At 47.8% G+C, this 13124-nt stretch overlaps 1 protein-coding gene across 9 annotated transcripts in view; it reads right to left on the bottom strand.

Moving 5' to 3' along the window:
• PACSIN2 (protein kinase C and casein kinase substrate in neurons 2) overlaps positions 1-13124 on the bottom strand; it is a 144745-nt gene that overhangs the window by 50130 nt on the left and 81491 nt on the right. The window contains exon 1 of one of the 9 annotated variants that reach the window (XM_073006641.1): positions 11071-11089. The exons of 7 other annotated variants lie outside the window; for them this stretch is intronic. The gene's annotated coding sequence lies outside the window, so the exon portion shown is untranslated. Of the gene's footprint in view, positions 1-6693; positions 6712-11070; positions 11090-13124 lie in introns of those variants that run through there. One more of the 9 variants, XM_073006643.1, reaches the window with a different exon arrangement.

Here is a 13124-nt window from a genome sequence, read left to right as displayed (position 1 = left end):
AAGACCTGCTGAATTATGAGGTGGAAGTTGTAACAACACAGAAAAAAGGCCGTGCCGCCCATGGTGGAGGACATGCTGGAAGAGAGCGGCCAGGTGTGCGCCGGGAGAAGAAGAAAACCACCTAAAAATGCCAGTGCTGGAGACAAGGCCTTAGGAACACTAAGCTCAGGGTTGAGAAATGCAAAGTTGTGAGTGGCAGGAGTGAGGGTTAATTATCATGAATTATCATGGTCTTTTTTTTTTTTTTTGAGACAGGGTCTCAATCTGTCACCCAGGCTGAAGTGCAGTGGCGTGATCACAGCTCACTGCAGCCTCAACCTCCTCAGCTCAAGTGATTCTCCCACCTCGGCCTCCCCAGTAGCTAGAACCACAGGCATACGCTACCATGCCCAGCTAATTTTTGTATTTCCAGTAGAGACGGGGTTTCGTCATATTGCCCAAGCTGGTCTTGAACTCCTGGGCTCAAGTAATCCACTGCGTCTGGCCCAGGGTCATTTTAAAAACTGTATTTGGGCCGGGCACGGTGGCTCACGCCTGTAATCCCAGTACTTTGTGAGGCCAAGGCAGGCAGATCATGAGGTCAGGAGATAGAGACCATCCTGGCTAACACGGTGAAACCCTGTCTCTACTAAAACTACAAAACGTTAGCCGGGCGTGGTGGCACGTGCCTGTAGTTCCAGTTACTTGGGAGGCTTAGGCAGGAGAATCGTTTGAACTCAGGAGGTGGAGATCGCGCCACTGCACTCCAGCCTGGGCGACAGGGTGAGACTCGTCTCAAAAAAAAAAAAACAAAAAAAAAAACAACAGCTGCATTTGGAGCCAAGCCATCAAGGGCAGATGACTTTCAGGGAAGCCCATCTGGGCCCTTGCCCAGCCTCATACAGAGATGTGGCCACTCTCCCATTTAGGGGAAGGGCCAAGAAGGAACCAGCTCAGCTTCCTATGCCATCAGCCCTGTCCTTTCATAAAGTTCAAACGGACATCTGGGGAAAACAAATACTTGAGGGAACAAGTGAGAAATTCTAATGAAATCTGGTGAGAATTCTTGGAGAGACTCAAGGGTTGTGTATCCATAAAACACAAACAGGATGCTATGAAAAGGGAGCAATGAGAAACCAGAAAATAGCTTTTCTAACTTTTGGGAACTTCGTTTAGAAGCTTTTTTTTTTTTTTTAAAAAGAGTCTTACTCTGTCATTGCCCAGGCTGGAATGCAGTGGTGCGATCTCAGTTCACTGCAACCTCCGCCTCCTGGGTTCAAGCAATTCTCCTGCCTCAGCCTCCCGAGCAGCTGGGATTACAGGCGCGCACCACCTTACCGGGCTAATTTTTGCATTTTTAGTAGAGACAGGGTTTTGCCATGTTGGCCAGGCTGGTCTCAAACTCTTGACCTCAGGTGATCCACCTGCCTCGACCTCCCAAAGTGCTGGGATTACAGGTGTGAGCCACCACGCCCTTTTGTTCTAAGGGGCACTTCTCAGGAATCTGGGAATCAGGGAATGATTGAGGTACTGTAACAGTTCCAGATCTCAGATTCCAGTGACTTCTGCTAACAATGTATGTAAGTACAGTGAGTCAGAGCCATTCCTTAGATAGTGTGCAGAGTCTCAGAGGTTAACAGAGGTTGCCAAGGTGCCCTTGGCACAGGCTGGAAGCTGGCATAACCTCCTTCCTCCCCTTTGGGCTTGATAACAGAGATCAGGTAAACAAGTGACGTATTACACAAGGACATCAAGCTCCCCCTTAATACCCTTAATTTATTCCATAACCAGACAAAAGAACAGGTCATTTTTTAGGCCAAAAGGCTATTTTCATAAAGTTAGAACATTGTGAGTGAAAATACCATGTTGCTCATTTCTCCTGAAAGCTGGCCTCGGGAGAAAGCCCCTCCGCCCCGCTCTAATCCTCTAACTGCAAAGGTAGGCAGAGGTGGACATCCTCGCTGCCACGGCCCCGTACATCTGGCTGGCTGGGTTCCGGCTGCTCCACAGGCCTTGCACTGAGCACAGATTGACCTGCAGCTTGTTTCCTCTTCATTATCTGGGGGGAGATTTTTCAGTGGTTGGGAAATAATGATTTATTCTAAGCCACTGTTTGGGCCCAAGGTGAGAGGATCCTTTGATAAGGGACATATTTACCATTTGAACATCTACTATGTGCCAGGCACTCTCCTAAGCTTGGGGAGGGGCAGTGAACAAGGCAGACTGGGTCCCTGCCCTCCTGGGGCTGACATCCTACTAGGGCAGACTGGCACACGGCAAAGTAAAAACAGCTATATGGTGTGAAAAGCACCAGGACACAGAGAAGTAGGGCACCCTAAAAGACCTGGGGGTGGGGGCGGGCTTACTGAGACAGAATGCGATCTCTCTGAGGACTGCAGGAAGATGGGCAGTGGACATGAGAAGGACAGGGGAGGGGTCTTTCCGGCAAAGGCAGAGGGAGTGAGTGCTGTGCCTGTCCCAGCACCCAGCAAAGTGGATGCCCACATGCTTCTGTGGGGCCGGGTGCACTTTAGAAAGGACTAATCTGACATCACAGATAAGCTGCATGGTAACTCAGTTTTGTACCCATGCTACTGGTTTTAAAAATGAGAACATAGGGCCGGGCGCGGTGGCTCAAGCCTGTAATCCCAGCACTTTGGGAGGCCGAGACGGGCGGATCATGAGGTCAGGAGATCGAGACCATCCTGGCTAACACGGTGAAACCCCGTCTCTACTAAAAAATACAAAAAACTAGCCGGGCGAGGTGGCGGGCGCCTGTAGTCCCAGCTACTCGGGAGGCTGAGGCGGGAGAATGACGTAAACCCAGGAGGCGGAGCTTGCAGTGAGCTGAGATCCGGCCACTGCACTCCAGCCTGTGCGAAAGAGCGAGACTCCGTCTCAAAAAAAAAAAAAAAAATGAGAACATATTCATTTCATAACTGGCCACAGAACTGTAGCTGTATGTATTGTTGCATGCCTTCTCAATGCATGACATATTTAACAATCCAACTTCAGTCTATTCTCAACAACGTGATCCTCTCAAAATGCAAGGCAGACCACATTGCTGCTCTTAAGCCCCTTGTGCAGCATAAAAGCCCAGGTCCTCCCGGCCCACATCTGCTCACCTCCACTGAGCTACTTCGTTCTCAACTATTTCTTCTAAAAATTTACCCTGACTGGGCATGGTGGCTCACGCCTATAATCCCAGCACTTTGAGAAGCCAAGGTGGGAGGTCTGTTTGAAGCCAGGAATTCAAGACCAGCCTAGGCAAGATGGTGAGATCCCACCTCTAAAATAAATAAAAAAATAAAATTAGCCAGTGTGGTAGTGCACACCTGTGAGTCCCAGCTACTCAGGAGGCTGAGGCGGGAGGACTGCTTGAGCCCAGGAATTTGAGGCAGCAGTGAGTTACGACTGTGCCACTGCACTTCAATCTGGGTGACAAAGTGAGACCTGGTCTCTTAAAAAAAAAAAAAAAAAAAAAACCCATGGAGAATACCTGACTTTGTTTCATGAATGGCCCCATACTGGAAGGAAGGGAGGTTCCCACAAGACCCCCCGCCCCCAGCTTTAGGGAGTAGGGGAGGTCCGTGAGCATCTCCTGGACCGCCCTTGCCTCCAAAAAGCCAAGGAGAAGACCAGACCCCCTGCATCTCTCCACTGTCACTGCCACTCTCACCTCTCCTTTGTGTGGCTGCATTCATCTTTCCCCTAACAGGGCTCCCAGCTTCCCACAGTAACTCAGTGTTTCGTATCCATGCTACTGTTTTAAAAAATTAGAACATATTAATTTCATACTTGTCCATAGAACTGTAGCTGTGTGTATTGTTGCATGCCTTCTCAAAGCATGAATTATTTAACAATCTGACTTCAGTCCACTCTCAACACAGTGACCCTCTCAAAATGCAAGGCAGACCACATGGCTGCTCTTAAGCCCCTCCACACAGAGTAAAAGCCCAGGTCCTCCCGGCCCGCATCTGCTCACCTCCACTGAGCTACTTCGTCCTCAGATCCTGCTCTCCAACCCCCCACCACTGCTGTCCACCCTACACCAAGCTCCACTCGGCTCCTCTGTTGGTCCTAGCACTGCCAGGCACAGTCAATTATGTGCTGTCTTCTCCCTGAAATGGTCTCCCTCCTGCCCCACAGGCCTGTATCAGCCCCCACCCCAGTGAGGTCTTTTCTTTTTTTTTTTTTTTTTTGGAGACAGAGTCTCGCTCTGCCGCCCAAGCTGGAGTGCAGTGGCCGGATCTCAGCTCACTGCAAGCTCCGCCTCCCGGGTTTACGCCATTCTCCTGCCTCAGCCTCCCGAGTAGCTGGGACTACAGGCGCCCGCCACCTCGCCCGGCTAGTTTTTTGTATTTTTTTAGTAGAGACGGGGTTTCACCGTGTCAGCCAGGATGGTCTCGATCTCCTGACCTCGTGATCCGCCTGTCTCGGCCTCCCAAAGTGCTGGGATTACAGGCTTGAGCCACCGCGCCTGGCCAGTGAGGTCTTTTCTGACCCTGCCCTAGCCCACTCAGACCCCCTCCCTGCTTTATTCTTCTCTCCCAAGCACTTAACACCTCTTAAGGAGCTACATAATTTACTTAACTGTTTTATTTCTTGTCTGTCTGCCCCTCTAGAAAGTCAGCTCTAGGGCCGGGCATGGTGGCTCATGCCTGTAATCCCAGCACTTTGGGAGGCTGAGGTGGGCAGATCACTGAAGTCAGGAGTTTGTGACTAGCCTGGCCAACACAGTGAAACCCCATTTCTACTAAAAATACAAGGATTAGCTGGGTGTGGTGGCACATGCCTGTAATCCCAGCTACTTGGGAGGCTGAGGCAGGAGAATCACTTGAACCCAGGAGGCAGAGGTTGCAGTGAGCTGAGATCGTGCCATAGCACTCCAGCCTGGGCGACAGAGCGAGACTGTCTCAAAAACAAAAAACAAACAAACAAACAAACAAACAAAAACAGCTCTAGGAGGGCAGGGACATTTGTCAGTTGTGCTCACTGCTACAGCTCCAGTATCCAGTGTCAAATACAAAGCAGTCGCTCTGCAAACTGCTGGATGAATTCAGGACAAGAAAAGTTGAAGAGCCTGGGTAATTTTGATTTATGGATACTGAGGATTCAAAGATGGAAAATAATGACAGCGTTTATGTGAAGGTGCTATAATTCTAACGGTTAGAATTCTTTCATAAACACTACTGCACACGCTAAACTAAACCACACACAGGTTTAGCAATCATGGTTGGGGGTGTGTGAGGTTCAACCCTGGCTACCACCAGCCTCACGGGAGGCCCTCCTGCTGCCTGACAACACAGCTGGGGCCCATGGGTTTCCGGGTCCTCCATGTCACCAGTTTTGGCTCAGCTCGGGCTATTCATGTCTGTCGTCAGTCCCCTGGAAGAAAGAATGGGGTCTTCTGCTTGTCTCTGCCACCCAGGTCACCTCCTACAAGCCGCTCAGGCAGTAAGGCCCATGTTAAGATAGTGCTTTGCACCATTAGCAAAGCTGGGATGGTTTTTTGTTTTGTTTTGTTTTTTGGAGATGGAGTCTCGCTCTGTCACCCAGGCTGGAGTGCAGAGGCGCAATCTCAGCTCACTGCAAGCTCCGCCTCCCAGGTTCACGCCATTCTCCCACCTCAGCCTCCCAAGTAGCTGGGACTACAGGCACCTGCCACCATACCCAGCTAATTTTTTTTTTTTTTTTTTTTTTGTATTTTTAGTAGAGATGGGGTTTCACCGTGTTAGCCAGGATGGTCTTGATCTCCTGACCTTGTGATCCACCCGCCTCGGCCTCCCAAAGTGCTGGGATTACAGGCGTGAGCCACCGCGCCTGGCCAAAGCTGGGATGCTTTTTAAGAGCCCAACTATCTGGCACAACTCATTTTGTTTCCAATGATTTCATCTGCAAAAGTGAACATTCCTCAAAGGAAGAGATAAGAGACCAGTAAATAAAGTGACTTATATCTCTCTGGAACATGGTGTAATACATTTGATTCAACAATGGAAAACAGCTTGTGCACTGCAAGATGCTTGCGCTTAAAGGCTGGCCTCTCCCTCAAGGGAATCACACTGAGGCCTAGAGCTCAGCAGGTCCTAGGCCCTCCGGAAGCACCCATCAGCCTGGGCAGGGTGAGCCAGAACACACTCGAAGGTGCTTCCAGAGATTAAAAAAACAGCCAGCATCTCCAGGCAAACACAACTAATTGTTGCTATAGAAACCATCACCTCAAAACCAGAGGATTTCAAACCACCTCGTGGCACAAAACTATCCACTGCAAACTGAAGAAAAACAGTGGGAGGAAGAGGAATCTTAGGAACTCCGCTAGGACACAGAACCACTTCAAAGAAACACAGCGCAGACTCTCCAATATTCTGTTAAGAAGAAAAGAGAAAAAGAGAGGGGGGAGAACACATCTTGTTTCAGTCAACACAATAGAGCAGCCCTCTTCCTCCCACAGGAAAAAAAATCATCCTGGAGCCGAGTGCACCTGTGGTCCCAGCTCCTCAGGAGGCTGAGGTGGGAGGACTGCCTGAGCCTAGGAGTTTGAGGCTGCAGTGAGTTATGATCACGCCTGTGAACAGCCACTGCACTCTAGCCTGGGCAACACAGAGAGACCCTATCTCTTTAAAAAAAAAAAAAAAAAAAAAAAAACCGGTCAGAGGCGGTTAAGGAAAACCGAATAACAGAGCAACCCCAGTGCAGTTCTTCTGCTTACCACACCTGCTCATCGGCAGCTCTGGAGCTCACGACTCCTGTCCAGGAGAATCTCCGGCTCTGCTCTTTCCACCCTCCCCACACTGCCAAGCCCATGATGATTTCAAGTCCAAATGTTGGCTAGCACAGAGCTGTCAAGGCCAACAGGTGCTCCTCATGGCCAGTTCTGTCCCACCAGCCTCCGCTCTCCTCATTTAGCCCTTGCTTCTGCCGTCATCTATGGCCTGACTTCACTGTCCTTGCAGCCAACAAGCCATCCTGTGGTCTGTTTTTCTCAGTTGCATAAGCAGCACTTCTCCCTGTTGTCTGGGCATCTTCCAGTCACTTTTTTTTTTTTTGAGACAGAGTCTCGCTCTGTTGCCCAGACTTGAGCGCAGTGGCACGATCTTAGCTCACTGCAACCTCCGCCCCCCTGAGTTCAAGCAACTTTCATGCCTCAGCCTCCCGAGTGGCTGGGACTACAGGAGCCCGCCACTATGCCCAACTAATTTTTTAAAATATTTTTAGTACAGACAGGGTTTCGCCATGTTGGCCAAGCTGGTCTCGAACTTCTGGCCTCAAATGATCCACCCATCTCGGCCTCCCAAAGTGCTGGGATGACAGACGTGAGCCACTGAGCCTGGCCCTGGTCATATTTTTATTTTATTATTTATTTATTTATTTTTGAGACCGAATTTCGCTCTTGTTGCCCAGTTTGGAGTGCAACGGCACGATCTCGGCTCACTGCAACCTCTACCTCCCGAGTTCAAGCGAATCTACTGCCTCAGCCTCCTGAGTAGCTGGGATTACAGGCATGTGCCCCCACGCCTGGCTAACTTTGTATTTTTAGTAGAGATGGGGTTTCGCCATGTTGGTCAGGCTGGTCTTGAACTCCCGACCTCGGGTGATCCGCTTGCCTTGGCCTCCCAAAGTGCTGGGATTACAGACGTGAGCCACCGTGCCCAGCTGCAGTCATTTTTCATGGCTGTAAAATATCATGTCATGGTCCCACACTCCACTGAGCCAAGCCCTCACGTCCAGATGTCTGGGTTTTCAGGTAGTCCCCAGGCAGAGCCCAGGTTGGGATGTCATGGCACATGCAGCTTCCACTTCTGTTCCACTGTTTCCCTGGCGCGGTCTCCGGCTCACACATTCCAAAGAGAGTTGGTGAACCTCTGGATACAGTTTAAAAAGCAAGACTTCAATCTGATGTCCTCCACCTACACTTAAGGGGTAAACCACAAACCCTTGAGAAAGGATGGGAAAACACCCGGAGAGGCAGAGGAGGAAAATGGCCCAAAGAAACACCTTGGCTGAAAAATGCTGCTGCCTCTGAAGTCCTTAAAGTGGTTCACTGTCTCTTCACGTGCTGAATCTGAGAGTGCTGTAGCCAATGAAATATCGCCTGCCATCTTACACATGCATCAGAAATGGACAGGAGGAGGAAAGAAAAGAAGGTGTTCACATAAAACGACTTCAGCTGTCGTGGAGGCAGGTGAGCCTCACATAGCCTCTAATTTCACGAACAGGAGTACAGAAATCAGGTTGGTTTTATTTTTAAGAAACTTCAAATACATAAGCCTCATTTGTGAAATTTTAAATTTGAAACTCCTTTAATATATAAGTTGTCAGAGTATTTCATCGGTCCTGATGGACTGATGCCCATTCAACTCAGTAGACGGTGTTAGTGTCTGAAGACAGTGAAGTACACCCCAAAATGGTGGTGGAGGCACTTGCAGGTAATCAGGCTGGTGAAGGGAATCACTGGGTATACCCTACCTGGAACACCAAATTTAAGGAAAAATACACACAAATACACATACCTCTAAACAAACAAAATCAATAAAGCTACACTAAACATAATTTCATTTTTGATAATTCAGAAGTCATTTTTTACACTTACAAAGGGCTCTCAGTGCTAAAATGTAGAAGCCTCATCCCAAATTTGCCATAAACAGCAATGAGACATTGGGCAAGTCCCTTATCTTCTCAGCATCCAACTACTTTCACATGAAAAGAAGAGAGTGGGATTGAACAAGCTCTTAAGAGTTCTCTGAGTTTAAAACGTTTTAAGAGGGCCTCCTATAAGCAGGAGATTACAGGAGAATATACGTGAATTAAAGCCAAGTAATTAAAAGAGTGTGTGTGTGCAGTGAGCATGGCTGCAAAGATCTTCCCTGCTTCATCAGCTCTGGGCCTGACGGCAGCCCTGTGCAAACATACCGACCAGGACCCCAGTGTCAAGGCTTGAGCTCATTATCAGGGTCTCACTGTGAAACAAGCCAGTCAGCATAAAGAAAGTCCATGCTTCCCAAGCATGTCCACATCACAGAAATTACTTACAATGTTGGTAACACAAGGTCTCATCTATGCTACAAGTCCTGCACACACACAGAGGCTAAAATTTAAAGGGAAAGTAAACAGCAATTAATATTTGTGTCTTGCAAAACTAGTAAAAAGTGCTCTGACTCCAGGTCTCAGGGCTTCTCACTGAAGATGCTGTCAGTGGCTTCTGAGAACTGAAACACAGTGACAGCACTGGGCTCAGTGGATTGTGAAATATTTAGTGGGAGTGGCGTGCCTGTGAATAGCTTGATCCTGCTTCCAAAGTACAGGCAAAAGAACGAGTATCTCAGAACCCCAAAACAATCTTGTCTGGTTTATTTCCAGGTTCTTTTGTTCACTTTTAAAATGGATGTCATACTAATCACACAGCTGGGGACATCTTTCCAACTGTGTGACGTCTGCTCTAGAATGATGGTCTACTTCAACTTGGACAAGGCAGGAGAGCGACCCGCCACGTGGGGCTCCAAGCAGGGGCTCCCTTCCCTTTCAGGTCTTCATGCCTCCCTTCACTGTATCCTTCTCCCTCAAACCGCCTCCCAGATGACTGTCAAGATACTAATTATTCTTTAAGATCAAGATCAGATGCCACCTCCTTCATAAAGCCTTCCTTTAGTCCCAAATGTCAGCTCTGCTGCCTGGCCTGCCTGCCTGTGTTCCTCTCACACAGGGCTCCTTCCACTCAACCTCAGACGGAGGGCGGTCATCCAGGCATCTCTCTCCCCCAAGAGAACTAAGATCCTTGAGGGCAGCAACCACATGGAGTTTATTTTTGTGTCCCAATGCCAGCACAAAGTTCTCTGTGTTAAATACGAATGCCATGCTTTTCTCATCACGAACCATGAGGTGACTTGGGAACAGAGCCATGCACAAAACAAGACAGAGGAAGTAGTCTGGGTCTCTGACAGTGTGCTGTGCCCACCAGCCATGCCACCTCTAGACTCTGTAGATGAGAGGAATAAACTTCTCTTTAAGCCACTGTTATTTTTCTCTGAGACTTGCAGTCTAACTCATACACTTTCCTGCTACCTGTGCTCTCTGCCCCAATTCCATAGCCAGAACACACAGCAGCACCAGGACTGCTGGGTTTGGGCCCTGGACACACTCAGAACCTTTGTCTCAGCTTCCAGACCTTCTCTGGACCCTCCTGTCCTCGTGTCTCACGCAGAGCATAGCACAGGTGAGGCACCCAGTCAATCCTGACCTAAGAAGTACATGGATACCCACGTTCACACCACGTAAACGAGGGAAAACACTGAATAAATGAATTTGAAAATGATTGTCTTTTAAATTAATTGAAATGTTTCTAAAATGCATTTGGAAGTGTGAAAGTAGGTCATTTTGAAATAACAAAAGGCACTCTCATAAAAAGCAAAAATACCTCCATGGTTTTGGTGATCCAATCTCTCAATCTGGTTTGGGTCAGTGGGAAACTTTAAGAATTAAAAAACAAAAGTTTTTGACAGTTCAAGTTCAAAAGGAAATTTACAGATGAAGAAACAGAGGCATAAGAGTATTTAAATAACTTGCCCAAGTCACACAACTAGTAAGTGGCGGAGCTCGGATTCAAACCTAGACCAGGTGCTCCAGAGCCTCCCTGAGCCACCAGGCTGTGCTGTCTCCTGCGTGAGACACAGGCAACGAAAGACACCAAGGAAAGGGAGAGGCAAGTTCCGTGTGCATGACTCTGAAGAGTGACAGGCTGGATGTTAAGGGAGGCAGCATGCCAACCCGGGCCCAACAAGAGTAGAATGCTGACGAGAATTCTTTCGTTCACTCACTCATTCGCTCAGTGTTCACTGAATGCCCATTCCAGAAGCCTGCCTGCTCAAACAGCTCAGTGTGTTGAGGGAGGCAGATATATAACTCACGCCTGCCTTGTTCACAGTTGTATCCCATGGCTGGGCACAGGGCCTGGCTTACACGAGGCAATGATATGTGAGAAGCAGCAATGAATGAATCCCAGTCTTGCTGTAAACCAGCTGGGTAATCAGGGGCACATTACTTAACCTTCCTGAACCTTAGTTTCCTCATCTAGAAAACAAAACGAACACTGCCTACCACTCCTTGGGACTGTCGGAGGATTGAAGTAGCCACTCTCCACCCAGGGAAGTGAGGAAGTGGCTTCCCAGCCAGTGACACCAAGTTGAACCTCGGATGGGAACGGGGCAGGTGCAGAGTGGGAGAGGCGGGAGGTGTTCCAGACAGAAGAGACCTTAGGTGATGGGAGGGCGGTGGAGGAACAAAGTCAGTGTCAATGGGACCAGCCAGGGTTCAGAGGGCTCCACACAGCCGATGCCTGCCCTGAAACAAGAACAGTGAGGAAGGAAGGAGGAACTGGTATATTTCTACACAGAAATCCCCATGTGGTTTAAACGCAATGAGTTTCTCATAATGCGTAATCTTCCAGCTGCTGGCTAGGCTGAGAACTATTTTACACACTATGAATAGTTACATTTTTTAATTGAACAGAGCCATGCACAGATCACGTTGTTGTTGTTAACAACCAGGGTATATTCACTTACACAATCCCGCTCTTCCAAAACAGCCCAGAAAATGTCACAAACCCCCCAACTGTAAGGAACACAGGTGGTATTAATAACTCTAAATTTTCAAAGCTAAAATGAAAACGTTTAATGTTTTCCCATGAAAACTCAATGTTAAAGAGAACAGAAAATCTATCCTCACTTCCAGTTTCTAGCCTCTTCAGGGCAATCTTTGTAAATACTCAAATCATGTCACTTCCCTTCTCCAAACCATCACATCACTTCAACCCTAACTCCTCCGCTGTACTGTAAATCCCATCATGACCTGGCCCCTGTCTGCCCTTCCCCCATTCCCCCACCACTCTCCCTTACCTGCTGGCCCTTCTCTGTCCCAGCACAAGATCTTCTGTTTCTTCAACATAATAAGCTCATCCCTGCCTCAGAGCCTTTGCACATGCTGTTCCCTCTGCCTGGAATGCTATTCCCTGAGACAAGGTTATGGCCGGCTCCCTCACACCATTTGGGGCATCGCTTAGAGAACCTAGCCACACCTCCCATCACCACCAACTCTAGCCTGTTACCTTCTATTCTAATTCTTTTTATATTTCTTCAAAGCACATACCACTACCTCAGTTTTTACCTGTGTACAGTCTGGTTTCCCCTCTAGACAGTAAATTCCACAAGCATATCTCACATATGACAACAGGTCCTTCCTAACATTTGTTGAAATTGACAGCGACACATTTGGGGATCTTTACAAGTCAAATGGTGGGAGAGTAAAGTGTTGACTTGATAAAAGGATATCAAATAAGACCTTTAGGATAATGTACTATTGTTATCAATTTTACTCACGAAGGCCATATACTGACATATCTTGGATTACACAGGCGAGAAAAATATTAAGTTACTCAAATTATTAATTACAAATGTTTCTTGAGCTGAGAGCACAACAATATTTTGATGATTCTTAAAAAGTCAATTGTTACAAAAAAAAAAAAAAGGAAAAAGCCAGTTCTTCCACAATGGCCAGCTTGTGTAGCCACTGAGTCAGAAGCACTTCCCACCTGGAGCCTCCTGGGCAGCCCCTGGGATACCCCCCTGTCCACATGCCACTAGAAATCCACACTTTTATTTTGCTTTTGATCTTCAAAAAGGGGTCCTCTCTGAATCAGAGGAGCCAATTGTGTCAGGAGACAAAAGATCCAATCAGTTACACAGCACTTTACATTCTCAAGTATCAAGAGTTGCTATATCATTGAATCAGCATTTATATTTACAGTAGAATTTGAAAACACCTGACAAAGCCAAGTTCCCATAATTAAGTCCAAAGCACACATTCAGAACCTAGTCTATTATTATCTTTATGTGTCAGAGGAAAACCTTGTTATCCCTGAAAAGCTGAGGTCTAAGACTTCAAGAGATTGGAAATAAACTCTCTCTATGGTTCCATATACCTCCCCAACTTGCCTTAAATCCTGAACAACTCTTTAAGAAATATATGCTTCTCAAAGCAATGGGATGTAGAAAGGTACCTCTCTGAATAATCCTGCACGCCTGGAGGGCGGGCAAAGCCGACTTTGCCAGTGACTGCCAAGCCCAGCATCGTTTTTCTCTGGACTGTAGATTGTC

This window comes from Chlorocebus sabaeus, chromosome 19, assembly GCF_047675955.1.
Source record: "Chlorocebus sabaeus isolate Y175 chromosome 19, mChlSab1.0.hap1, whole genome shotgun sequence".
Taxonomy (NCBI): domain Eukaryota; kingdom Metazoa; phylum Chordata; class Mammalia; order Primates; family Cercopithecidae; genus Chlorocebus; species Chlorocebus sabaeus.
This window is presented reverse-complemented; position numbering and strand designations above follow the sequence as displayed.